The sequence below is a fragment of the Tyto alba genome, unplaced genomic scaffold (assembly GCF_018691265.1).
Source record: "Tyto alba isolate M040663 unplaced genomic scaffold, T.alba_DEE_v4.0 Super-Scaffold_23, whole genome shotgun sequence".
NCBI classification, from domain to species: Eukaryota; Metazoa; Chordata; class Aves; order Strigiformes; family Tytonidae; genus Tyto; species Tyto alba.
This window is the reverse complement of record NW_024881297.1, coordinates 10,885,029-10,912,530: the sequence shown is the minus strand read 5'-3', so window position 1 is coordinate 10,912,530 and position 27,502 is coordinate 10,885,029. Positions and strand designations below refer to the sequence as shown.

The following is a 27,502-nucleotide window of genomic DNA, read 5'->3' as shown; positions in this document are numbered from 1 at the left end:
AGCAACACCGGAGTTCAGGTTATAAATGAGCATAATTTAGAGCAAATAAATGAATTTGAAAAGGAATTTCTTGGCCATCAGGAACTAATGAGATAAAAATCTGTAAGCAAGCCAAATACCCTTAAAGCATTCAGGCATTAAGTGCCAGCAAATTCTTTAACCAAAAGTTGGTATTCCTCAGTAAACCACAGTATTTGTTATTTTCTATTTTCCATGCTATGTGCAACTATTTGCATCTCATCAAGCTTTCCATAGAAGTTATTTACTAGCCAGTAAGGGGAAAAAAAGATTTCACTTTAAACATGAACTACATTCAATGCAACATTACCAAGATCCCATTATAGTTAATATCTTCTATTACTTCTTTTCTCACTACATCAGTCCTTAAGAAAACTTGTATTTCGCTCCCCTACTTTTCAGTTGTATATATTCACTATATCATCACTATATAATTAATATAACTTGTGAAGTACTTTAGGATAATTTTAATTAAAGGATATTGCATCAAGGCAAGACATTATCTCTGTGTGCCTGGATGAATCCACAATGTTTTCTAACTGAGGGCTCTAGGTGATGATCACTTACAGCCAAATAAGTCATATTCTTTGGCACTTAAAGCTTCATTTGGAGAGAAAGACAGCAGTATTTCTGAGCAAGCACAAGGTATTTTTAGCAGTATTTTGCTGTTCACAGGTTTTAAAGATACTGGCAGTATTTATTGGTAGCTGGAAGAATTAGTTAATTTTCCAGACATACAAGTGATTGTATACAAACATGCCTGAAGTTGCTTAATTCCCCCTCCACCTCCCCCACACCCCCCTTCCCCCCTTTTTTTTTTTTCCCAGTTGAATTAAATGGACTTATTATCTCTACCTATAAACTTTGTCCTGACAGGTATCTTTGGCATTCTGCCTTCTGGACCATTCTCTTAGTCAGCTCTTATTTACGCCTGTTGTCCAGGGCTGGCGCCACACTGTGTTTTCCCAAAGTGGCAAACTTGGACACATCTTCTGGGTTAAAAATAGTGGCACAAGGCAGATCTCCATGACAATGTCAGCAGGGCTGAACAGGAGGACCATAACCAGTTTCTGCGGCTGTCACAGGCCACATCCTTCCTCTTGGTTCCCCAGATGGGCACCTCGCTTCGGGCTCCATACATTGGTTGCCCATGGCAAATCTCTGTTTAGATTTTGTCCTCTGACTTGTTACAACATAAAAAATTTTGGAAAGGCTACTTGGAAAAGATGGCATGGCTCAGAATGACCTCCTGAGACCAGCAGTTTAGCAAATCCACTGTTATGTTAATTCTAGGCAACACTGTATTTTGGAGTGATTGTTTTCCCTCAGTTATTACCCCATGAAATGCCAGTAGTGTTGTAACACCTGAACTAATGGTCTAAAACAAATTCACTGATTCAAGATGCTTGTCACTCTCAAAAAGAGGGATAATGGGGTTTCAGTTGAGCTGACCTCTCTAATCATTTGAGACATACTCAGCCAATTAGGGACACAGCATAAATACCATTAGACATACACCACTGCATACCTCTTAACATGCACATCTTCTCAGGGTAATATTTCACTGACAGTCAGAGAGAGGAAAAGGTGACCTCTTAATGAGAAACCTGTGAACTAAAATATAGGATTGGCAATGGCTCATTTGCTAATAGTCAAATTTGACAGAGCTGATGCAAAAGTCTTTCCTTCAATCCAAATATTTCAGGCTGCTTTGCTGAAGAGATGAAGTTTCCTTGGTAATAAAGTCCATAGTTTTGTCTTCCACTTTTATTCAAGTAATGGTTAATATTCAGAACAATCCTTGTGACAGCCCTTGCAATGAGAGGTCAGAAGAACAGCAAAGAAGGACCAACAAAGAGGATTCTGGAGAAGGCTAATAGCCCAAAATTTCACATTTCAAGGAGTTAATTAAACATACTGTTGTTGTAATAATGGAATAAAAATAGGATTCAGTTATTTTGATACTTGACAGTTTACAGTATATCTTGCAGAGAACTGACTTGTCATTGTTGCTTATTGCCAAACTACTGCAACTAGTAACAGAAAAGCAGCTATAAAATCTCTATGGCTGTACTCTCTCCCTCAGTAACAGCCGTACAGTTTTTAGTGCATTTTCAGAAGTTGCAAGGAGCGAGTGTTGTTTATTGTCCATTCAAAACTACATATTAGTGTATCAATAAATGTAAGTAGTCTTAGTGGTGCTGAAAACAGTAACATATTTTCTTATTTTTGCTTGATTTTGACGCCCTTCCTGGGGCCATTCTGCCACCTGCCTACAGCTGAACAGAACTGTAGAGAATACTATTTAACATTTGCAAAAACTAATTATGTCATACATATGCAAAAATATAGGCTGAAGGCATAAGCCAGATATGATGTTTCTCCATCGATATTTTGTTAGGAACATATTCATAAAAGTTTATAGTCAACTGATAGAAAAGATACAACTGAGGGAAGTTGCTGCAATAATTTGTGGGGTAAAACCTCACCTGTGTCATTCACATCACAAACAACTCTCACAGCCATCAACTCTGACAGCTGTCAGGTTCTTCAGCTTGAGAATTCTCTGTTTGTCAGCTGGGTGTTGCTCTTCTGTCCCCTTCTGAATGCCTTTATAGATTAATTCACCATGAAGAAACCTCTTGTCATTCCACTGCCTCACAAAAAAAAAAAAAAATCCTTCCTTCACACTCTGTGGGAGGCACAACTGACCCAAGTATGTAAAAGGAGACAATCTGTTAGTAAACTGAGGAATTTCCTAATCTCTTAAAGTGAAGAAATACCTCATTTTTTTTTTCTCAAATAAATTTTCAAGACTGTTTAGGAAAACCTTGTATTTTTACTTCCAAAGTTATCTCACAGGTGTTGTAGAGTATTTGGGAATATGGATTCTTTGTCACAGAGATTATAGTTATTGAGATAGCACTCAAAAACAGGCAATTGGGAAACAAATTTCTCTGGATATCAAATAAGAATGAGTGCAGATGAATGAAAAGTAGTAGCGTCCAGATGTAATTTATATGAAACTTTAATAATTACATTTAGAGAAATACAGTCCACCTATAGCATATATCTCAGCTGAATTTCTAACATCTTTTACAACAACTTGACAACTAAAGAACTGAGCTGGATAATGATTCGGTGCTCTAGTCACTGTTAGCAGTCAGCCTGTGGTAAAATGCAATCTTATATCTGCGTAATTTCTGAGGAAAAAGTGCCATCACAACATTGTTATTTTTACAGAATTGCAAAACAGTAATGTAGGACAATGTCAAACTTCTTAAGTGATAATAATGTGACTGTTTTCTCCAGACAAATGAGATTAGTCTGGTCATGTAGTGCTCTCTCCAGCTGTATTCTGATTGTTATTATGTATGGTTGCCATACGAAGGGCAAACTTTTTGAATTCCTCTTCTATGTTGTAAATTCATTTTAATGGAATATAATGAGCCATATTAATTTATCAATCTTATTCAACTTTACGTTGCAAATAACCCTGGACCTTGAGTAAAGCTCAAAACTACCCCATGCAAGTAAAAAGGTATAACACGCAATAACAGTAGAAAGACAGTTTTGCCCCCTCAGTGTGTCCTGAAGGGGAAAGCAAAAAAAAAAAACAACTGAGTGGAGATGATCAGATACTCCCAGAAATTACTATCAGTTTTGGTACAGCATGGCTGCACCTGTTCTTTTATGCAAGAAATCTGCAAAAATTTTATTTAAACATCATCCAGGTTATCTATTTCACAACTTTTTCCATAGGAATCAATGGTCCTGGTTCAGATACATTTTTAATGCCACTACTATAATATTTCTAATGTAACCATTGAGCCATTATTTTTTTCTATCACATCTGAAATTCCCATTAACAGTATTAATTCATAATAATCACAAAAACAAAGAGCACCTAGTGGCCCTTTCTACTTGATACCTGACAGAGTCTGAAGTGAAAAGTGTTCTTAAATGCTAGTAAAAATTTTTCTCCTATAACAGAACAAATCTGTAAGAGCTGTATGAAACCCAGCAAGAAACGAGGAATATAGTAGTCTGCATCAGGTCATTTTAAGTTAGGAAACTGGAAAACACAAAACTTGAGAATCAAGCCTAGTATGACACATTTAATTACTGCAGAGTTCAACAGACTCCTGCCTGTGCAAGTTCATCAAGTTACACAAGGAACTGACATTTAGAAACTGCTTATTGAACAAATTTAATGAGTAATTTATTTGGTCTGCTATGCTGGCCACTTTATATTGGAGTTTGCATCTATGGAGAAGAAATGCTCAGAAGTAGACCCAAGCACTTCTATCTTTCAAAGCTTCAGAAGCCATATACTTTCTTTAATTATTCACCTTATCTGCTTTATGATTGTGTTGTGCTTTTGTGAGTAACATCTTATTCTTAGGATCTGTTTAGACGTCCTGAGGTGCATGTTTATCACATAGTGAAACCTACATTTTATATACAACAATTGTTTTACTATGTCTTAATCATGATAACTTTAAAGCTCAAGAATTAAGAGGAAGTATAAATCCAATCCCAGAAGTTGTTTTGCATGATGTATTAGTGTCAGTTCTATGGATCAGTTCAAGTTTCTCAGCCATAAATATAGACAAGCCTGTAAAATTGTGCTAAATTCCCGCAATATGCTTTATAATCTATTTCTAGTCTCCCGACCTCAAACTAGGAATTCACATGGCCCAAGGGGAAAAAAAGAAAAAAATTCTGGTTGTTTCTGTGATTCATTTCTCTAACCTTTGAGTCACAAGTTTTGACAACTGGCAAAATAAACAGCTACAAACCTACAAATACTTGACTACCACCCTTCACATCTATGCATCCTAATCCCTATAGTGGCAATTGAGGACTGCCTTGCCAGTTCCCTATGGATAAGTCATCTATGATGTCCAAAGCACTATAAAAGAATCTCCTCCCCTTGGAGTTCAAAAAATGCTCTATCCCTATTGTCCGATAGGTTATTAGAAAGCTGAGTGCCACATGTTACTTCCCCCACTGGCTTCTTTTTCAACATGTACAAATTTTTCATCTGTTCTCCAGGAGAAATCAAAGAGTTGTTAAGGAGAAGTTTTCCACATATTTAATGCATGACTGATAGAGAATAAAACAGAAACAGAAGGAAAATCAACCATAACAACTAAGGAGGAAATAATATATATGGGAACTATTATTTGAAAAGTGCTTTTCTTCCTCTAACCCCAGTCTCACAGCACAAAGATTATTATGGCAATAGTAAGTTTTCTATAGTCAAGAATAGTTCATAATTATGTGTACCAATGCTATGACAATAAGTATATCTGCTAACAGCTTTCCAAGTCACAGCTTGAGTATTTCAATTCTGAGCTGTGGAACAAAATAAAGTCCTATAGCTTCTCACAAGGGCCTGCTGCATTTAAAGCTTACACCATATATTCAGCTGTAGATATGCATGTGTGTGCAAGAGGAAAGGATGAGACAAGAGGGAGTAAAGTGAGGAAAATGCTTTGAGAGTTCTTTAAGCACATGTAAAGGTTATACATACTTTTTTTGGAAGTAAGCTTTATTGCATAGTACTCATGGAGATACTCATCTACTACTTGAGAAGCTGAAGCAGCCTTAAGACACTAGATTTTTGTGTTCTCTGCCTTTGAAAGGATGGAAGATATCCATATTCCTTCTGTAGGCTCTAAAACAACGTTACTTATTTTCTAAACTCACTAAAATAAGTGCTGTTCTCCCTGGTACTATGTCTATATTCCATATATTTCCCTATATTTCTTTGCCAGCTTTTCCCATAGTAACACTCCCTCCCTCAAATCCACGTATTTCCTGGGTGGGTAACAATCCTACCATACTCAGTTAACTATATTATTCTGTTTTACCATGTGAGAATTAAATCTGGCAAAGAAACACTTGGATATAAAAAGCTGAAGTATTTCTTTCATTCTAACCACAGTCATTAATGTAGTAGCAAGTTTAACAGTTGTTTGTAACTTTAAAAGTATATGCTAGGCCTGCCTTAAACTACTTCACTGGTGAAAAATAATGAAGCTCACTGGTTTTAGGATCAAATTACTCTCTCTAGATTGGAGTATACTTCATTTTTATTTGTAAGCTTCAACTTTACTGTAGACAGTAAACATTGCATTCCTGAATATTTCATTTTTTTAATACACAAAACTGTATTTTTCCAGGCTAGCTGAAGTTTTCCTATGCTTTCAAAATTTTTTTTTTCCTAGTCTACCGATGTCTCCTTGTTACCTCCTTCCCATTCCAGAGATGTTCTACCTCAAAAACTCCCCTTTAAGGATCAAATTCAGTATTGATATTAACTATCCAAACAGCCTAATCAAGAATTTATTTTTTAATCATGATGCACTCTTTCTTGCAACCAAGTACAGATGCTTTTTTTAAAAAACGGCAGCACCTTTCTCCAGAACCCCACAGCTTATAGCACCCACTCCAATACGTTTTAACACATATACAAGTAATATAACTAGATAAACATATTAAAAGATAATCCAATTATACCATTTCACACAATTATGTTATCAAATGCATATATTTGTCCAGAAGAACAGAAGCTGAATCAACAAAATTCTGTATCCTTATATGAAGGGTAAACTTGGTTTATGTAAAAACTCCTAATAACTATTAAAAAAAAAAGAAATAGAGTGTTATTGATACATGATAACACTATGTACATATATATGTATATACCTATCTAGAATTTGGTCTGAAACACTGATTTAAAATCTGGTTAGTACGAAATCAACAAAACCAACTGATTTTCAAAAGCTTGTGAATAATTAGGTTTAAGACTATTTTACAATAAATTTCTGTCTGTTTAAAAAGTGATATCTACGTAACTGTCCTGCTGTCATTATCTCTATACTTTTACCTATTTGTATCCCGTGAATCGCAGATTGCTCTGTACTATGTGATGGATTAAAGTTTAAGATGAAAATCTGAGCCAGCAATCATTCAAGAATGACAGACCTTTCCTAGTGCTCCTCTCAGAAGACTTCATCTCCAGAAAAATTTGTGGGACAATGGTTTCACACAGTAAATCCTCTAAAAAAAAGGAAGAAAAAAAGAATACTGTCAGAAATAACCTGTAATATCACTTTCATACAGGCACATGATAGCTTATTGTCACTGAATGGGTTCAGTAGGCATGCTTACACACAAAGGGCTCCTCTGGGATTCAAATCACTGGTGTTAAAGCTTTTCCTTTCTATCTGCAGTGTGTCCCTATAAACAAACTTAATGCTTGGTTGTAAATAGAGATGTAGAAAAATGTGTAAAATATCTTTGCATGTGCTATCTTAAGCCTTATGTGGAAGTTTTTGTTAGCGATACACTACAAAAGCATTATGGAAACACAAGCCACGTAGTATTTGAAATCCAAAGAGCACTTTCACCCCTAAATGAGCCGAGTACTGGTGACAGATCCCAAGATGATGAACCAGAGATGCCATGTGCGCAGTAAGTGCAGAGATATTCTATCTGCCACCGCATGGGGTAACCACAGAGCCAGAAGTATGCAAAGGTGTGGTCTGGGGCCACCCAACCTGCCCACAAAAGGAAGTGCAGATTTGGAAGCCACGTTCACAGGATACTCTGTAGAGCCAATAAATGTTGTAGAAATACTTGCAGACCCTGCCATGCTCTTCATGGACATGGTCTGGTGAATTTGCCTTGTGATGTCACACAAACTTCCCACCTCGGTTCTCCAGTCACTAGAAAGCGTCTGCTTTATTAAACTAACAGCCAGTTTTTGGAAATCACGCTTGAGGCAAAGGCAATGCATAGTGTCACAGTTTGGCTCGAGCAATAGCAGAAGAGTCAATATTAACATTCTCATTTGTTCTGTCCTGAGTACTTCTTTTTAGTCTATTATAGATTGAACAAAGATATGTCTTGATTTTAAACAAACCTGAGTTCAGAGTTCATCCAGAGCACATAAAATTATTCCTGTTGATTTCACCAGGTTTTTCATCAGGCCAGTCATACTGCACTTGGCAGCTAAAAACAGCATACATCCTACCTCCCTAAATGGCCAAAGGAACTGAAAGGGCCAAACACACCCTGAGAGTAGATTTGTACAAGTATACCTACTAGTATTACTAGCATTCTGCTTGTAACCAGCATTTCCAGTAACTGGAGGGAGGCTGTGGTAAAATGCAGGTAAGAGAAGGGAGGAGTCACAAGGATGATGCTGTTGCAGAGCAAAAGGTGTTTACACAACACTTCCACATTACTCTTGAAGATACTTGGGGAGGAAAAGTACAGTACAGTGACACGTTGATCTTCGTCTTCTGTCCCTTTCCACTGTTTTTTGTTATCTTTGCAGTCTACCCACCTGCTCTTCCTTTTCTCCACCACCACTAATTCGCTTACACCCTTATTTACCTCACAGCCCTGCTTGCATTTGCATGCAAGCCCGCCCTACGCTTTGCTTATCAGAGATTGCCCTGGTGCCACCACTTTGCAATCTTTCCCTCCCAAGGCATTTGTTGAGTTAAGCTTAATTTAGCAACAGTCAGGAAGATGAGGAATCATATCAGAAAAGCTAAAGCTTTAATGTGAGTGTAATAGAACATTACAGAATTAGAAAAGAGGTATAAAATTTACTGGAAGTAAATGCAATTCAGAGCAAGATTTTGAGGATCATTTGGATGGCTAAAAATGCAATTAGGTGTTTATATATATCTTTACATAGCTGTTTTTTAAAATACTTCTGAAACTTTCAGTCTATAAGTCACACAGGCCGGTCAAAATGCTGACCTCCCTTTCCTTCCTTCCTCATATCTCCAGTCTTTCAACTGGCATGGCCAAGAACTGTAAAAAATTGCCACAAAAAGGATATAGAATATACCATCCCTTCAAGAAGACCCACAGAGATTTTAATCAGGGTCTGCTGATCAGTTTTGGGTTTGTGACAGATGACAGATTAGCAGCTGCAGGGAGTCAAACCTTCTTGACTGCTTGCTCGCTCACCTTTATTACTAGTAAAATAGCAGGTGTCTTCGAACTGAAAAGTACAGCTGGAACAACAGATTGTATCAGCTCTTCAGAGTATCCATTCTCTAGACAAGATTCCATAATGCACACGAAAAAAATCAGTGGACTCAATTTTTCAAACAGCATTATGGTAAACATCAAATAAAACCAATGTTATTCAACTTTTTGGACAAACACTGTTTGTTATAACTTTGGATGTATTTTCTCCTCCTTTTTTTCAATCACAGTGGAAATTACATTCACAAATTTCTTCTAACTGTAGAAATTTAAACATGAACTGCATCCTCCTTCAGATAACTTTGACATGTAACACAGATCACGTATGAGCTTTGTACCACCTACTATCTGAAATAAATGATGAGAAAGATTTATAGATTTCAAGGAATATGGGATTTTATCTCTTCTCTAAATACAGTCCATATTAAAAATGAGCAGGTTATTAAAAGAATGAGGACTTTTTTTTCTGCATGTATAAAATCTCCACAGCATGAGTGCCTCTATTTTAAAACATATCACCAATTCCTGAAGAGAAATACTATTTAATTCTGATACATTTTTTCTTTTTTTTTTTATCAACAGGCTTTTTACTGCCAACACTTTTTCTTTACAGAGCACTGGTCTCTAATTCAGAGTTGTAAAGAATGTTCTGGTGGATTTCTTTAGTTCATTACTAATTAATGAAAGGCAAAGAGGAAGGATTACTATCCTACATTGCCACACAGGAACAACCACCCAGGCAGACATAAACACACCTCCCATGTGATAATTACATAGCAGCTTTGGTTCCCAGTTTTATTTACCTCACCATATATCATCCTGATTTAGGCTTTTATGGGTGTGAAGTGATTAATTTAAAATCATGGTAAATGCTTCAAAGTTCTATACCATTTTAGAAGAAAGAGATGCTCTGCATGTATGTCAGTGAAGCTTATGGAATATACTGTGTTATGACCAGTGAGGAGGATCAAATGCTTCTCATGTTGATAAGTACTGGTTGCACAGACTGCTTTGAAAAGGAAGTGCCCTTTCAAACATATTCTTTTTGCATATCTGTAATCTCTTTTCTGGCTAAATTCACTTCCTCTCCCATACTATCATTACTGTCATGTTTTTTAAACCTGAAGTGTATCATATTCAGTCAGTCATAAGCTTCACCAGGACTCATGCCCTAAAGGACCTTTGCTCAGGAACCTGCAATGTCATAATAGTTTTGCTGTTATCACCTTGACTCAAGTTCCTCCTTGTCACTGAGGATGTTTGATAAAAAAATATTCCCTTCAACATGTCTACATAATTGGATAGGAAACGATCTTCTGATCTGACAGATGTTTGAGTCTAAAAGAGTATTTCCTTTTCTCAGCTGGGGAATTTGCTTTTCTACCTTCTGTACCTAAAGAACACATAGACAATGAATATCACATTAAGAACGATTACATCAACTGACAACCAAATTACTGCATTTTGTCCACTGGCTTGGGAAATATGGCTCAAATACAATTCAAAGCAGTAAATGGTCCCACTGGCAGCAAGGATTCTGAGATAACCTTTGCTGAAACACACCAAGATGATTTAAAAACCAACACACCCAAACCCCTCAAAACCCTAAGCAACAAAGCATCTTTTCATAACTCCTTCCTTTCTCTGCTATCTCACAAACAGTAAGACTAGACAGCTTAAATGCTGCTTCTCTTTCTTCATACTTACACAGCCCCCCTCATTTGGAGACAAGGCAACCGGCTCATGGAGAACAAGGTGGTCTCTCTTACTCCAACTACCAGAAGCTGGTCAGGAGTGAAGCATCTTTTGTCTGAAGCTAACAACACAGCACTGGGTTTTCTGGCACAATGGATAGATGTGAGCAAGATTAATAACTAACCCACAGCAGGGCTTCTTAGCCAAAAATGAGTTTTGCAAGCTGTTATGCATTCCCAGCCTCCAGATACTGCTTGTTGAAGCAGTGATGACTTTTAAAAATTAAATCTCTGTAGCCCCTTGGATGGAGTATCTGCACTTATGTTTTCTCCAAGGAACACTGGGATGGGAACCCAGTGGGCAAGTTACAGACAACATGACTTCAGGTGGTGGTTAATGGTAGGCTTGTACTTGCCTCATGGGCTAAAACCAGCACCCAAAATCTAGACGTTGTCTAGTTATTCATAACAAAACAGCTTTCACAAGCCTCCTGGGAAAGTTTAAGGATATGCTTGTAGGACATCAAGAAAAAATGCATGTTCTAATTTGGTTTTGCTTCAGGCTTAGGCCGGGCTTGGTATGGTCTATTGATAGAGGCTTCCAACAAGGGTTTCTGGTTTGCATTTTGCTTGCTTGTTACTTTTTGTAATAACCGTTGCTTTGATTGCTATGAAATACTGCCCACCACCACACTTTTCTCAGCTCTAAAAATAAGTAAACTTACAGTAGCAACACAGTAGCACTTAGCTCATTCTTCAAAAGGCAGCCTGCAAAGCACTCCCTGGTAATCTAGGGCTGACTGAACAGGCTGGCTCTTTCCTTCTATCCTGTTGCATAACAAAAGAAGCTGAAAGTGCAAGCATCTGGATAATTTCTAAACAAGCAGTTCATGTATTCAAAACTACAACTAGAACTCTGATTTCTGTGGCAAGAAGCACAAAGTGAAAGCAGTGCCTGTTCCATCTCTCTGTACCACACTCTCAACACCTCATTACAGAGAATCTTTGAGCATTGCCTGATGAAAGTCCTACCAACTCTGTGCCACCCTTCAACAATTAGCTTCATCATCAAGCTGAAAATTACCTTGGCACAGAACGGAAGGATAGGTGAGAAGACAGCTAATTCACTAACTCAGTTTCTGGGTCCATTACCACAGTCACCTCCTTAGCCACTGTGAATGAATCTCAAGAATCCACTTTCTGGCTTAGCTACAGTTACCTCAACTCAACTATATTTGACTTGCCCTGTCCTGTCTTCTTCCCCTCACCCCGCACCTTCATTCGTTACTGGATTTTTGCCAGGGAATTTAGCTCATGGGGTGGAACAGTACCCAACCGTGCATGAGCTACAGGGCAAGGTACTGTGTAACTCCAACCCAGTCCCATGACAAGAGCCCCAGTACTGCTACAGCTGTACCAACTGGACAGGGATCACTGTTCAAAGGTTTTCTAGCCCCTCTGTTGTACAGAGAAGTAAAAAAAAAAAAAACCCTCTGTCATGAAAAGCCCTGTGGGATATATTATGAATGGGAATTTACAAGGGTTTCTACACCGCAAGAAATATTTCTCATTCTTAGAAAGCATGATGGTTAGACATCATGAGCCACCTATTTTGAGGCTGCTTGCCCGACTGGTGCTTAGAAGAATGTGATCTGTAGTTTGTAAATGTTCTATAAATGCATGATGAGCACACTATCTATATGGCAAGAGCATAGGACTGAAGACAGTTTTATTCTTGCAGAAATTTCTTCCTTGTTGCCACAGCTACATTACAGCCAGCAAAGAGTGAGAGATTAGTATATAAGAACATCACTTATGTGCTTGAAGATCTATCTATTAATTTTCTGTTTTAAGAGGACAATAGCATTTCATTCTCTCTCCTACAATCTAGATTTCTAGCCATATGAATAGTTGTTCAGTTGTACAACTACTCAGACCCTCTCCTGCATTTTAATTCAATGTACTGTACTGTGTTTCTTCATGCCTAATAGTTACAGAGTTCCATTATTTTATTTCTGACTATCTGCAAATACAGATCAACCATTGTTACCAATCCAATTCAGAAAACAGTTAAATGACTTAATGTTATGACAAGCTCTATAAATGTTGCCAATGTTTTTCATAGCATGTACTTTGCCTAAAGTCTCCAAAGAGATAGTTACAACCAGGCCAACCTGATGCTTCAAAATATGTTTTGGATTTTGTTCCCTTAATCAATCTGCCATTAATCTCTGTTCTTGATTTGAGTGAGTTCAGGTTATTCTTCAGAAGACTTTCTCTGCTTGCTCTTTTTATTCCCCTTAGGTTTAAGCACAGAGCAGATTTTTCTTCATTTCCCTGTGAGAAGTTTCAAAGTGCTGTAACAAACAATTGGAGGACATCCTGATTTATAGGAAAGAGGAAAACAAATGCCTACTCTTTTGGCAAATCACCTGCAAAGTCAAATGTTTGTGTCTGTATGAGAGCTTTGTTACACTAACAGTAAAATTCTGAGTTTTATACTCAAATCTTGAACTTTATAGTTTGTCCGACCAAATGCATTTCATCCCTTTCTATATCTTACAGGTTAGAAGTAATGTTTATATATATACCCAAGCAATAAACTTGGATCAAAAGTTCAGCTTCTTAATCACTACTCTGCTTAATAAGCAGTTCTGCCCAAGAAAGTATATGGTGCAACAGACATTTCCAACAGTGCTTCCCCTAAAGCACGTTCACCGATGCTTTAAGTCAGAAGCCTTCAGAGAGCAAGAGTCCTGTTAAAAACTTACTGACAATTTAATAGAACTTGTAAATGATCTTATAGAGAGTAGAATCACAGACTTTTCTAAAGTGACTCGAGAAGAGGCATTGTATTGAGTGACAGACAACATTTAGGTTTACTGGAATGTAGTTTTCACAAAAGCTTCTATAACTTCCTCTGGGATTTTCAGCTTCTATAGCTGTCTGCATTTTGGACTTTCAAACTCCACAGAGTAAAATTTGTTTTAAGTTTGTCTGCACTGAAAGTCTGACAACTCTGCTGTAATCTCCTAAATCTGACAGATTTTTGTATTTCACCATTTTTTGGAGCCTGTGATACCAACTTGGGTTCTTGATTAATGAAGGTGACTTGGTAAAAATGAGAGAATAGGAACATTACATTGTAGCGTGTCTTTTTTATTTACTCTGAGACAGCGTCTGTAAGACTTCACACTCCAAAGCTCATGTCAAAGTGACCCCTGAAAGACTGAGCTAGTATTTGAAACCTGTCATCCTCTGTAAGTGGTGTCATACTTGGTCTCACACCAGATCGAGTAGCACGTGCCTCCATAGTGACCTGCGAGTCTATAGCTGCTGAGGTATGAAAACCAAATCGCATGAAAAAATGCAGGATCGAACATTTCAACAGCACTTCACAATGTGCTCATTATTTGTTTTAAGAGTTTAGCAGCTATGGAAATTGTAATCTACTATCTCTTTAAGCAGACAAACCACTTCAGGCCAGCTCCAACAAACGCCAGTTACGACAGATCAAGAAGCAGTATGGTAGGGCAAAGGGTCAGATGCCTTTCTGTTTAGATTCTGCTTGGCTTGATCCAAACAACCCTCACTAATGAGCTCAGAATACAGTATAGAGATTCCTCAGGTCTGCACTGTCCTTTGCGACTATCACAGAACTGTAGAGATGAATGAGATGTTCTCACCTGGAGGTGACAGGAAGCCTTTGTCAGGTTCTTGGCCATATTGCACTGGGAGAGACAAACCCCAAAGTAGTGATACCAAACTGTTTCCTTCTCATGTCAGCTCACCTGTTCCTACAAACATAATAATCTTACTAAAAGCTAGAGGATTTTTTTTTAAGAAATATTTTCTATTGGCTTTGAACTGAAGTTGAGTTACATTAGAAATTAATTCAAGGCCCTGGCTGAACCTAATGGGTTCCCTTCCTTCAAAAGGGAGTTTTGTAAATCAAGATGCTGTCTGTTCCCATGCTGACTTTCCTCCTTCTCCTATTGCTTCTGCAAAACATATGTTCTCCAGTTTATCTAAAGGAGAAAAATTACATTTTCTTTAAGTTGTACAAGTCAGCAAGGCAGTGCTCTGCATCTTCCCCTGACCACCATGAAAGAAGAAAGATTTCTGGCACCCCATTAGGAACACCCAGAATCATGATGTTCCCAATGGTTCATATAGCAATATACATAGCAGGGTTTCATTTGTTACTTTTCTGGCGTGCACTCATTCTGTGTTGGCTGGCTCAGCACTATTTAGCAATCGTTCCTTGCTTATGTGGAAATATTTCTTGGATTAGAATTCAGTCTCTCTGTGCAGCTTATTTGCTGAACTATGTGGTAATAGAAATGTTATTTTGCCTTTAATCACTGTTAACAGAAACATAACCATGACTGAACCATCTTGGATATTCATACAATATTCAATATAATATATTAAAAAAGGCATTGTATTAAAAATTTCTATTGAGTGTCAATGGTTTTAGTTATAACCTATAAAATTACACTTAATGAATCCCATAACGTTTCACTTACTAGCGTTTCTGTCTGTAACAAATACTTAACTGGGAACTGCAAAAAGGACTACCACAGTGATTCTCATAATAAAAGGGTTCATTGCAGTCATCCTACATAATCCTACAGAACTTGCAGTTTCCAAGTTTGTGATCCTTTGATGCTTATTTGGCTACAAAAAGAAAGCTGTGTCTCCTGATAATGAAGGAAAGGAAGGTTGTCCTGGACCATCTGTAGTCTGTGAACGATTGATTCTTTCATTGCTTACAGCTAGGCTTGTAAAGGATCAAAAAGATTTTTGCAAGACTAGCTTAGTGTAAAGGCTTATTTTTGATTTGTAGCACAAGCAGTGACCATAAAGAAGGTATTATCTTTGAGATGCAATTGCACACAGTGACTAAAAAGCAGACTAGAGATCATTTCATACAACAGGGAAAGGGAGTGAAGAGCTCTTTTAATATGGAAACAACTTCCGTATGCATACTCTTAATTTTAGACAGAAAGCTTGAATTCACCTAGAAGTTAAGATCTCTGTTTACTGAAACCTTACTCTTTTTCACTACTTCTGGAAATCAGCAGACACCCAGATTGCCATTAATGACTGCACCTGATTTCCTTCATGAAGCCATGCCTAATTATCCAAATGGAGCATTAGACACAATAGGGTATAATAGATTTTAAAAGTTTGCAACTTGGTTCTCCATTGAAATTTATCACGATGAGAATGAAATTTTCCTCCTACTAGGATCTGAAGTGAGTGTTACAGTATATAAAAATGGAGAAGAATCCCACTAAATGGTCTTCTAACAATCCATACCATATCTTCTTATTTTCAAAGGCATGTTAGTGCAAAGCAACAGGATGCATAGGCAGCTAAGCCCAGAATATCACTATTGAAAGAAGGGCATTTGGATCCCACGTGGAAGAGACAGCGGCAGACTAGGAATGCATGATGAGCCCTCTTTATGATGGGTCAGCATCTATGTAGCTGAATTAAAACCAAGATTGGAACAAAGACAAAGATAAGACACCTGCTGCATACTGCTTCAAAGGAATTCAGACCTATTTTGGGCCTCATTTAAGTGAAAGCAGTTTGTATTTCCTGATCAGACCCCAGGATCGGGGATACATTATACCTGAGTTGGTGGCATTGGGAAAGATGTAAACAGGCTGTCAGTAGACTTGGGGTTACACCAAGGCAAGGGAAGCTGTCCCTTCTGACCCAGGGAAGGGAACAGAGCTTGCACTGAGCTAAAGTTAAAGTAAACTTGGTAAGGAAATTCACACGTGGGATCCCATTGTGAACATGATTTTCTTTTGGTAAAGAAATTAATCTTTGCTTAGAATGTGATCTCTTTGAATCATCATTGGAAAGTGGGCTTTCCTCTTGACAAAAGCATTGGATTTACAGGGTCATGAAGAGAGAAGTCAGAGATTCAGTCTGAGACTAGCACCAGGGTCTGTGCAAAGAAACAAGAAAGGATTTCCAAAGGAGGATAAGAGACCACCTGAAATGCAGTTTTATATATGGAGGACGGAGAGCACCTCCATCCAAAACAGTGAATAACCTACCAGTGTACTCTGCCGTTTTGGGTCTGAGCTATACATTTTACATCTCCTAGGTATTGTAGCTACACATTCCATTTTATGGACAAGCACTTAGAGCTAAGAAAAGGTAAAGGTGGACATCATCAACACCATCATTTTCACTTTTGCTTTGAAAGAAGGTCTTGCACATATTTGGTTGGGGACCTGATCCTACATGAAGGTGTTAAGCACACTCTAAGTACTAGACCGGGACAGATAAGAATTTTTAAAATCAGTCCTGGGACCTGGACAGTCCCAGGTGGCAGATGATTTCCCCCCCTCCCCCTAAAATGAATGTGTTAACCCTGGGTATCCTTGTTAGATTTGCAACTCTACTAATTACAGTCTTGCTACTTACTTCCTTTTTGAGCTGCCTACATTGTAGACTCAAATTTGTACTCTGGTATCCTCAGGGAAATTGATATTTTAGGTCCAAAGCAACAGAAGATTTCTATTTTAAACTATACTCTCTGAGGTACTCTGTAGATGCCTATTTAGATTACAAGAGAAAACAACATACCTAGACATCAAAGTAACTGCATGAGGCTTTACCTAGCCCTTAAAAAATAGTCCAGCCTGTATAATCTGAATATGAAATATCTGCAGCACAGCAGGCTGAGAGAAGTGGGTTCTGTTTATGTTAATGGAAGTATTGCCAGATCTTAAGAGACCGGAGCTCACACCTAAATCTAGCAGACCCTTTCTGTGACTGCAAGCAAGCCTTGCCTCACACAGCGACAGCTCTAGACAAGGTAGGGCGCTGCACGGCTGTGAAGTACCACCATAAAGAGTCCCAGAAGCAGCACCGTGGCTTGGGTAGGGAGTAGGGTCCCAGCTACTCAGGTGGCACGCACTGCAATGCAAAGGTGGCTAAGGCTGGTTTGGCATAGCTGTACACTGTATCACGTTCTTGGCAGATACAGAACTTTAAGGTCTTGCACTACAATGCCAACCAAAAGCAACAAGAGAATGGAGACATGGAAAATAAGCTTTTGAGCTCTGCATCTCAGTTAACCCAGCTGTGAAAAGAAACAGACCTCTGCCTCTTATGGTGATAACTGCCACCAAAAATCCTGTGCATTAACAGGATGTAAAGTGCTATCTAGAAAACCTTCACTGTATTTTTACCATTTACTTGATAGCTCTCAAAATATTCTGACTTGGCAAAGGGTAAAAAACTCATGATCAGACAAACGGCTTCTAAAAAAAAAGCTTGATTTATGACAGATTCTGTTTAATTCTGTTTACAGAGAATCCTGCTGCTGGGAGAAATTGATCTTGGCACTAACATGTTAGCATAACGCTACCAAGGGTGAAAATGAACCATCAACATCACAGCTATGAGAATGTTTAAGTAGTAGTGGCTGCTAGGTTTATATGTAGATGCATGTGTTACTATATCACAACTACTCACAGGGATGCAAAACATTTGTAGGGAGAGTTATTATTGCTGCTGAGAATATTCTTCTCAACCTCTTTACATAAATAATAGATAATACTTGCTTTTTGCAACTATTTCTTCCTGTTAATTACTGGGGTAATACGTGTTGACCATAGGATATTTTAAAACCTGGAGAATACAAGAGACAGAAACACTTAGCCTCCTTATTAAGAAGAAATATAGCTTAAAGCACATTTGAAAAGCAGAATAAGATGACTATGGATTTCAGAGTTTATGTGGGTATTGGTCTGCTGCTACTATACTACACACAAAGGACAGGCATAATGGAATGAGTTTATCCATCTCTCAGGCCTGGGTTTATTATTTAGTAAGACTATAATAAGGGAGATGAACAAAGTGCTTAGCCCTACAGCAGTCAGCACAAACATTAAGTGATTTTGTTTGTTTGACCTCTGAATCTTTTTAAATGGTTACTAAAACCCACCAACATTCTGTCTGCATTAATTCGACCTATGTTGAAGGACTTGTTGTGACACAGTATTGCACCCCCGGTCACTGAAATAGAGTTATAACAAGTTGGATTGCACCTCAATCACATGATATTGAAAGATTTTCAGAACAAGAGGAAAGTCTCATGTTAAAGTAAACATAGTCATGAGCATATACTGACAGTCTTTCCCTTGCATTCTGTGTTTTTTTCCTGCTTTCTGTTCTCTGGCCATGGGCTATAGAAGAGAACTATCTGACTCTTCACTGCATAGTGTGAGAAGTTTCTATTTTCACATTCCCAGGTACAAATCTTAACCCTGCAAAAGCTATGCTGGACCTTTATCAGATGGAAATACGACTTTCTGTTGGCAGAGATACACAAGTAAGCTTCTTGCAGTCTAACTACAACATTTTTCAGTGGAAACTTTCATCTGCCTCTAATTTGAAGACTGAGAAGTACAAATCATGTGCAATACATCTAGGGAAGAGGAATTCAATCACTTGTCATCAGTTGATAAAGCCACAGACAAAGATGTTTACTCCTGGTTTGTTTTATTTGGTTTCTGGTTTATTTTTTTAGTATGAAGGTAACCACTTTTGTAACAATAACATATGCTAAATAAAGCATAATGCTGCTTAGCTGCACAGTTTTCTCTAATAAAGGCATTTATTTTCCTGAATTTTTATTTCCTCTTCTCCTAAGCACTGACATTCCCATATATGGATGAGCTTATATATAAAAAAAAAAGAAAAAAACAAAAGAAAAAAACTTGGTTTGTACCCTTCTAGCTTCTATATAAAGCTGGATTTTTTAAAAACTTTGGAACTAAGTTACTCATCTTGGCAACATGATGATACAACAAGATATTAAGACAGTCAAGTGTGATCATGATACATGTTACAGTTTGTTCTCAGAAGGAAACATGAGAAGGGGTAACACTCAGCTGATAAAATTCTCATTATTAGTAGAATTTCATAAATGCTTTTTTTCAGACATTTGATGATTATCAAAACAACATATTTCAGATAGAACAGATAGCTTTTTCATCTCCCTTATACTTGGGATTGTATTATCACAATCTGTCCAGTTCCTCCTATGTAGTGAAATGCACCTCCAAATAATCTGCAAAAGGATGCATGCTATTTATGCCATATGTGAGCTATATTAAAAATATGTTGAAGCAGATGAGAGAAACTATAAATGGGATATGTTACATTTCATAAAAATCGTTTGGATACTGCCATGAACAAAGACAATCCTCACACCATAAGTTCCTTCAGATGGGAAAAAAAATTAAAATTTTTATATATGACGTCTAAGCATGTGAGGCATATGTCTGTATACTTGGCTTTTCAAAAACCAAAAGACACTAATGTCACACCCAGCCTTTCCAAACCTCAGGCTGTAGAAACCCTTCTGGGTTCACAAGGACTGACAGCAATTCTAGCAGTCAACACTGCCCTCCAGTGCGGGCTGTTCAACTTCATTCTGCAACGGCTTCCTTCCTCAGGGTTAATAAATACATTCGGAGTGCATTGTGTTTATTGACTCTTACTCTCCTTCCTTCTATGAACTACAGCAAAAATATAAAGGGATGTGTAAATATAGGAAAATTTGGTTTATAATTTATATTTTCTTTATGTTGCATTTAGTATTTTTTTTTTTTTTTAAGTTGTACAGGCCCAGTGGATCAGCTTCACAAATTATGTGCAACATGGTATGGATTTTCTTTCTGCAATTATATTTATATATATTTTATCTATATGCAAATTTGATAGTACTTGCAGAAATCTATCAAAAAGGTGTCAGAACATACTCATTTAAGCACATATTTGTCTGCCTAATGAATGCCATGAGCTTGTGCATGAGAAGAGCAGGTGTATTTGCATATAAACACCTACTTCAATATTCACTGACATCACAGGAGTCTCTTCAGTGGACTTGGTGAGAGATGAAGCACTTCATACTTTCACATACTGAGCACTCAACTGACAATCTAACACATATCACACTAAATACATTCAGAAAGTGCCAAACTCCACAGAAGCAGTTCTGCTGAAATCAGGAGTCTTCAGAAGGCAGTGTTATGAGCCTGTGAGCATCTGCTCTACCTGCCATCTCTAAACTGTCCTACCACACCAGCATCCCTGTGCAGTCAGGCTAAGGACCACCACACAACCAAGCTAGTTAGTGTTATCCCAACTGGTCAAGCAAAAAAACCTGTGAGGTTAGCAACAGACAGAAACATTTTGCAAGAAGCTTGGCAGGTCTTTAAAAGACAGTAAAGAGAATCAAAACGTTGTTACACTACCATCCCAGCAGATTTCTGATAGTCCTTAGAATATAAAAACAGAAAAATGGTAAAACTCTTTCAAATAAATAGCCCCCTCCACCAGCCTCAAAGCATGAGGAGCTGTTAATTTCCACATATACAATTCATCTCATAGTCAACACACCACATGTTTATATACAAACATCTCAATCTTATTTAGAAATAACTGGGATCATTAGAGGCGTAGCTGATTTTAATTTATTCCTGAATTATCTTTTTTCTATCATTCATCTAGAACATACCACCGAATTTCAATACTGAATTGCACTAAAAGATAGCATTAATGCAACATTAAGTTAGTATGCTCAAGCACTCCCAATAAGTTGCAGAAAGCTTAATTTAGTCACATAGTCTCTGTATTTTATTTTAACATATTCAACAACTACTGGAGTTTGCATTTCATAAGGAGAAGAAGGAATTCCTAAGTAGTTTTGCTGCTAGCAATTGACAGAAAGTTTCCATATATTTGAGATTCATTATCATTTAAGATCATCTATGTGTGTCTGCAATATTTCATTATTTCTACCACTGGAGAAAACGTTGTAGAGAATAATTTCTGTAGTCCAAAATACATACAGCTCTGTGCATGAACCTGTACATCAGACATTAAGGAAACAGAGATGGTCAAAACCATCTGCCTCAGGGACTGCTTTTTGCAGATTTTATGCAAACACTTCACTACACTTCTGTGTGAACACTGTGCTACATTCCTGTGTCACACAGGATGTTCTTTTAATATAAAGAAGCATGTATTTTCCCAAATTAAGACACTTCCCAGAATTATCCAAGGAAATGGTAGTGTGAAGAAAAAAAGGTTAGCACTGAGAGCAGTGTGGTCCAAATACAAACTATACTATAGTAAATCCAGTATAAAATTAAATTGTAGCTTGCTAAAAATTATTGTTAGTTTTCCTAAGAGAACCAGTTACACTACGTATGTTAGAGAACTGTAAGTATTATAGAAATGCAGTGTTTTGCTGGTCTAGGAGGAATAAGAAATATGGGTTTGACCTGCAGGTGTGGAGCTCAAAATTCATAGAGACTGGGGGAGAGGGAGGGGAAGGGCAAGGCCCAAGGTGCTAATGACAAATTCCTAAATAGTGCAAGGGAGTCAAGGTGCTGTAATTCTCTACCAAAACATACCATAGAGAAGAATGCTGGAAAGCACAATCAAGAAGAAAAGTAGGTAGGCTGTGATTTCATCTCCAGTTATCATGAGAAAAGTGAATTATCCCCTTGTTTCCAACCAGCTGTTTTGTGATGCCAGTGTTGGTAGCTGTACTCGGCCACCAGGCTGTGAAGTAGCCATGTCCTCAAACACCTGCCTTTGCTACATTGCATGGGGCAAACCCCTCAGCTCTGGTGCACACCGTTACACCGAGTTCCCTGGTTTGGTTTGTATTTCATCTGATCTTTGAGTAAATACATTCTGATGGGATTGCAGCTCGGCTTTGCTTCTCCTCAAGCCCCTGCTAGCACTAGCAGTTGTTCCCAGTCATCCTATTGCCAGTGACACGGGAGGTTTCGTGCCAGGCAGTTGCAACTGCTGATGCCAGGGGTCAGCTCCACAGCCTCCTGCCTTTGTTACCAGCTATCACAGCTGGCTGGTATCAATTTATTCTACTCTTTCAGTTTACAATCATCCTGAGACTTTCTTCCACAGTTTGCTTCCCCCTGTGACCCTACTAAACTTTATTTGAAATAATTTATCTTGCTAAACCCTGAGGTAGTTTGGCTGTGCCCCTGGGCATCGATTCAGCTTCTGTGTCCTTTCAACAACCTTGTGTATGTATACGCTGTTGTCAGATGCCATCAAGCGGTAGAAAACGTTTCACAGTTTTCTATTCTGCACTGACTCGGCCCCAGTATCAACCCCTGGGGTACCCCACTACTGACCTGCCTCCAGCTGGACTTCATGCTGCTGATCACAGCCCTCTGAGGCTGTCAGCTCAGCCCATTTTCAAACCACCTCACATTCCACTTATTCAGTCTGGACTTCATCAGCTCATCCATGAGGGTGTTACAGGAGACAGTGTCCACAGCTTCGCTCAAGTCGAGGTAAACAACATCCACTGCTCTCATCTTCACCGCCAAGCCAGTGATCCCATTGGAGAAGGCCATCTGGTTGGTGAAGGATGACTTCTTCATAAATCCTTGCTGACTACCCCTGATAACCATCTTGTCCTTCTTATGTTTGGAAACTACTTTCAGGATCCCCTCCCCAGGAATCAAGGTGAGGCTAACTAACCTGTAGTTCCTCAGAACCTCCTTCTTGCCCATCTTGAAGGCAGGGGTGACATTTCCTTCTTCCAGTCTGCAGAAATCTCACCCAATCACCATGACCACTCAAAGATTATTGAGAACTGTCTTCTAGTCACTCTTCACACAACATTAGGAGTGTCCCTGTCCTGGATTTATTAGTTGTGGGCTCCTCATTCCTCATTTTTAAGGAGGCTATAATAGCAGTGCAGAAAGCAATCCCCATTTTTAATTTTTCACAGATAAATCTTGTCACTGGAGCACCAATGGAATAAATATTAATTTACAGATTACTAGTCCCAAGGTGCTAATGACTAGTCACTAAAGAGCCTAAGACAATCAGACTTATATCACTGCATCTGGTGGAGGCAAAAGCTGAATGTCTACTTCATCAATGACCATGACCCAAAAACATTTTGCCATTGTTTTGCAAGCTCCCCAAGAAAAAGACCTGAAGCAAAAAATGTTGGTTTTGTACTTAACCAATCTCCAGAGGCATTTCTTGACTTGAAATCTGAGACGAATTCTCTGATCATTATCTTCCAACACAAGCTCATTGCTCCAAGTCATTCCAGTGGATAGCTAAAACCTCCAGAAAAACGGAAATTCAAATACATTCAGGAGTGATGATAAAAGTACCTCATTGAACAGTGCTGTAAGAATTTTAGTGAATCTGGAGTTATGCTGTGGTATAGTTCTGTATCTCTTACACAAATGAGTTCCCTTAGTAAAATATAAAGCGTTAATTCATAAGCCTTCTGCCCCTCCATTTTTCCTCAGGAAATTCTAAATCTCCAAGACAATAAATCACTTTGCTCTTCAGTTGTTTTAAGTAAAAATGCTGAAGTCCTATTATGCTATTATAGGACTCAAGCTACATAGAAAGAAGTGGGAGAGCTTTATTCCCTGCAACAAGCCAGCAGTGAGCCTGTGGGGAGGTAGTTTATGGCAAAAGTAGGAGAAACACTGTACTGCAGACCCAGTCAGAGAGCCCTGAAGTAGGCTGTTCTTCCCTTTGAAATATTTTTTTCTTTCCTCCCACTTTAGTCTATCTTTGCATAATCTCTTTTATTTTGTTCAAGTGAAGCAGCAAGAAATTCCCCCTCCTCTCTTTTTTTTTTTTTTTTTTTTTTAAATTGAGAAGAACTGCTGGTACTCAGCCTCTGGTGGGAAAAAGGACAGACTGAGGCACAGTCCTGGCTCACTTCTCCCACATTATTCACTCCGATGGTGTTAGAAGCCAATGTGCACTAATTGCTGTGATCTCTCCATTTGGCTTTTAACTTAAATAAGCCATCTGTAGGAGAATCTCAGCCGCTTTCAGCAGCCAGAAGCACTTGAAAACAGCAGCCCCCTAACATTGTTTAATTTTTACAACTTTGAGGTCACGAAAGAGACCACTAACTGTTTCAATGAAACTCCATCGGATGGGCTTGGCTGGATGATTTGTTTCTGCTTTAGGATTTAATTTGAACAATATGGACTTTTCTCCATTAGCATAAAATAAATCAGCACTTTGCACTAGTTTCCCACGCATCACTTTCAACAGGCTGCCAACATTAGGATCATGTGGATAGTTGACAAGCACTCTAGCTACTTACATCTATTAGAGTCCATTGGTCACATCAGCTCTGGGTTTTGATCGTTCTTTAAGCTGTATATCACTATCACTTCCCACAGTCACCAGGTTTAATACACACAGGCCTTGTAATTCAGCCACAGAGCATATTTAGACAGTCATAAATTCAAATCAGGTAGCAGGGGTTTAAATAACATAAGACATTTTCCCTCAGTAAGGCAGTTATTTGAAATATACCATAGCTATACTTTCAGGATTTCAAGGAGATCAAGTATCAGAATTCATGTTTTCCTTCCCCAGCTTTCCATATTCACGTTAGCACATAAAATGCTGCCTTATATATAAATTATTTTGTTCCATAAATCTGAGATAAGTTTGAGATTTACTGAACTGGAGTCCAGTTATGGCAGTTCATCTTCAAATTAAGGTGGAATGAAACAAATAATCCAAATGCATAAAACGAAGCCCCTGAGCTAGCTGGAAATAACAGGATATTTTTCCATTACTTTCAGGTTTCTTCTTCCACCCACACCACCCCTGCCTTACTGGACTGGGCCAGAGGGGACACAACAAGGAAACAAGAAAACACAGTGGATTTATGCAAAAAGCAAAAAACTAGCGTGCTCTACATGCCCCTACCCCTTATGAGCTGTACCATCCCATATCCTTACTGGACATGAGGCACACGAGGCCGCACGCAAGCTCAGTTTGCAGGCAGGAGGTCAACACTTCACAGTTTGGTTTTACACAGAGGTGGCCTCAGCCCCAGCGCCAGCATGGCGAGATGCAACATGGCCACTGCCCCAGCATGCTCGTCCAAAGCTGCCCCCACACCCTCTCCTGGCAGCCCTCGAGGTTCCACGGTGCCCCCAGCCCTTCCCCACAACCATACATACCCTGCCATGAGCTTTCTGCATTTGGCCACACTGCTTACCCTCAGGAGGACGAGCAGCATCAAAAGTCTGTCTTCCCACAAAATGGCGGGCCCTCTGCCTCCCACCAAGGCTGCCTACCTCGCCCAGCCCAGCCCAGCCCAGCCCATTCCTGGGGAGCTTTTCACCATTTTTCTACCCAGAAGAATAAGAGCAATAACTCACCTTATGCTATGGCACGGAGCAGCAAGCTCTTTAAGAAGCCAGCTGGCTTTTTTTTTTGAGGCAGGGTGCCATGCCCCACAGCTGGACCAATCAAGCTGATTACCAAGAGGGCTGGTTCCTCACAGGGGTCAGCAGCAGGCTCTGTAAAGGGTTTTAAATTGCCATCAGGGAAAGCCCAAATAAAACAACACATTTCTTATCTACAGTAATCAATATGGTGCCATGTAAAATGCTGTAGTTTTCCATCTCAATGAGTTGTTCACAATTTAAAAAACCAACCAACCAACCAACCAAAAATCACACACAAAAATTAAAAGTGATTCCAAACATTTTCATTATGCCTATACCTATTACATTTCTGACCCACACCTGATGCTGAGAAGGGGTCAGCATTGCCAGAGGAGACCTGTCAGCCAGGACACTGCCAGGAGCAGCATATTTTCTGGGGAGAGAGCAGTAATGCAGCCACAGGTGTTTCAGCCACCAGATGTAGAGGTGATACCCTCAACGGAGCAAAACCAGCCTTTTGTACTTGCTTTTACAACACAGAGCAACCCTACTGGGGATCTCCATGACTGCTTTCTGTAAGATGCACATTCAGTGATTATTGCTGAATACAAGACGGGGCAGGGGGGAGCCCTGGCAGTTTGGGGAGCTCACGTCAGAGAAGCTGCCAAAAGCCCTGTCTGAGCTGCCTCTGCAAAGAGGGGCGAGCACAGGAATTACCATATCTGTACAGGTCGTCTCAAGCAGCCTGTGCTTTCTCCCCAGGCCTGGCTGCATTGGGTAGGACCCCTCTAGCAGTCACACAGCCTGCTTTTAAATACCTGAGCCCCCCAGAATCGGCCGCCCTGTCCTGCACCGAGGGAGGCAATGCAGAAAGCGGGTTCATGCCGAAGCAGCATGATGGGATCCGCAAGCACCCCTGCGGTCAGCCTCGCACTTGCTGCTCAATACATTTCTTCATGGGCAAAACAAAGCTAAGGTAAGCACACACAGTTTTGAGTTGTGTAACCATGAGTTCTGCACACCAAGAAATCACTTAACCATATTTTCTGGATTTGTTGAGGAAGCAGGTATGTCCTAAATTATTGATGTGCTTAGACACATGATACAAAGGTCTGCAAAAAAAAAAAGAAAGATAAAACTAACCATAAAACTAATCAGAAACTGAACTAGGGCATAGGCAAGAAAAGCATGGGATTCCTGGCTCTGGGTCCAGCAGACAGCATTGGCGATCTTCTGGGTGTGTCTGTTGTGACGAGAGTTTCTACAAACAGTTTTGTAAACTACAGCAGAGGTCCAAAATATTTACAAAACATTCAGAAACGCAGACTGTCATTCAGCTTTCTGCACCAAGTGAAAATATGGATCCTATCCATGTTAAGGGGCTTTATCTATACCTAGACATTTCTACAATCATCTTTTCAGATCCAGTTATCTCTGGTCCAAACTATCTGTAATGCTTCTTGTCTACACCAGTCTGTATATGGTATATGTAAACGTACATACCAG

At 39.0% G+C, this 27,502-nt stretch overlaps 1 long non-coding RNA gene across 1 annotated transcript; it reads right to left on the bottom strand.

The window, feature by feature from the left end:
• Positions 1-846: 846 nt before the first annotated feature.
• On the bottom strand, positions 847-26,129 carry LOC122153824. Its single transcript, XR_006165696.1, has 5 exons — positions 25,988-26,129; positions 23,795-23,900; positions 7,015-7,087; positions 1,547-1,625; positions 847-1,432 (listed from the first exon to the last, which is right to left on the bottom strand). It is a non-coding gene; the product is annotated as an uncharacterized LOC122153824 (long non-coding RNA).
• Positions 26,130-27,502: the final 1,373 nt, after the last annotated feature.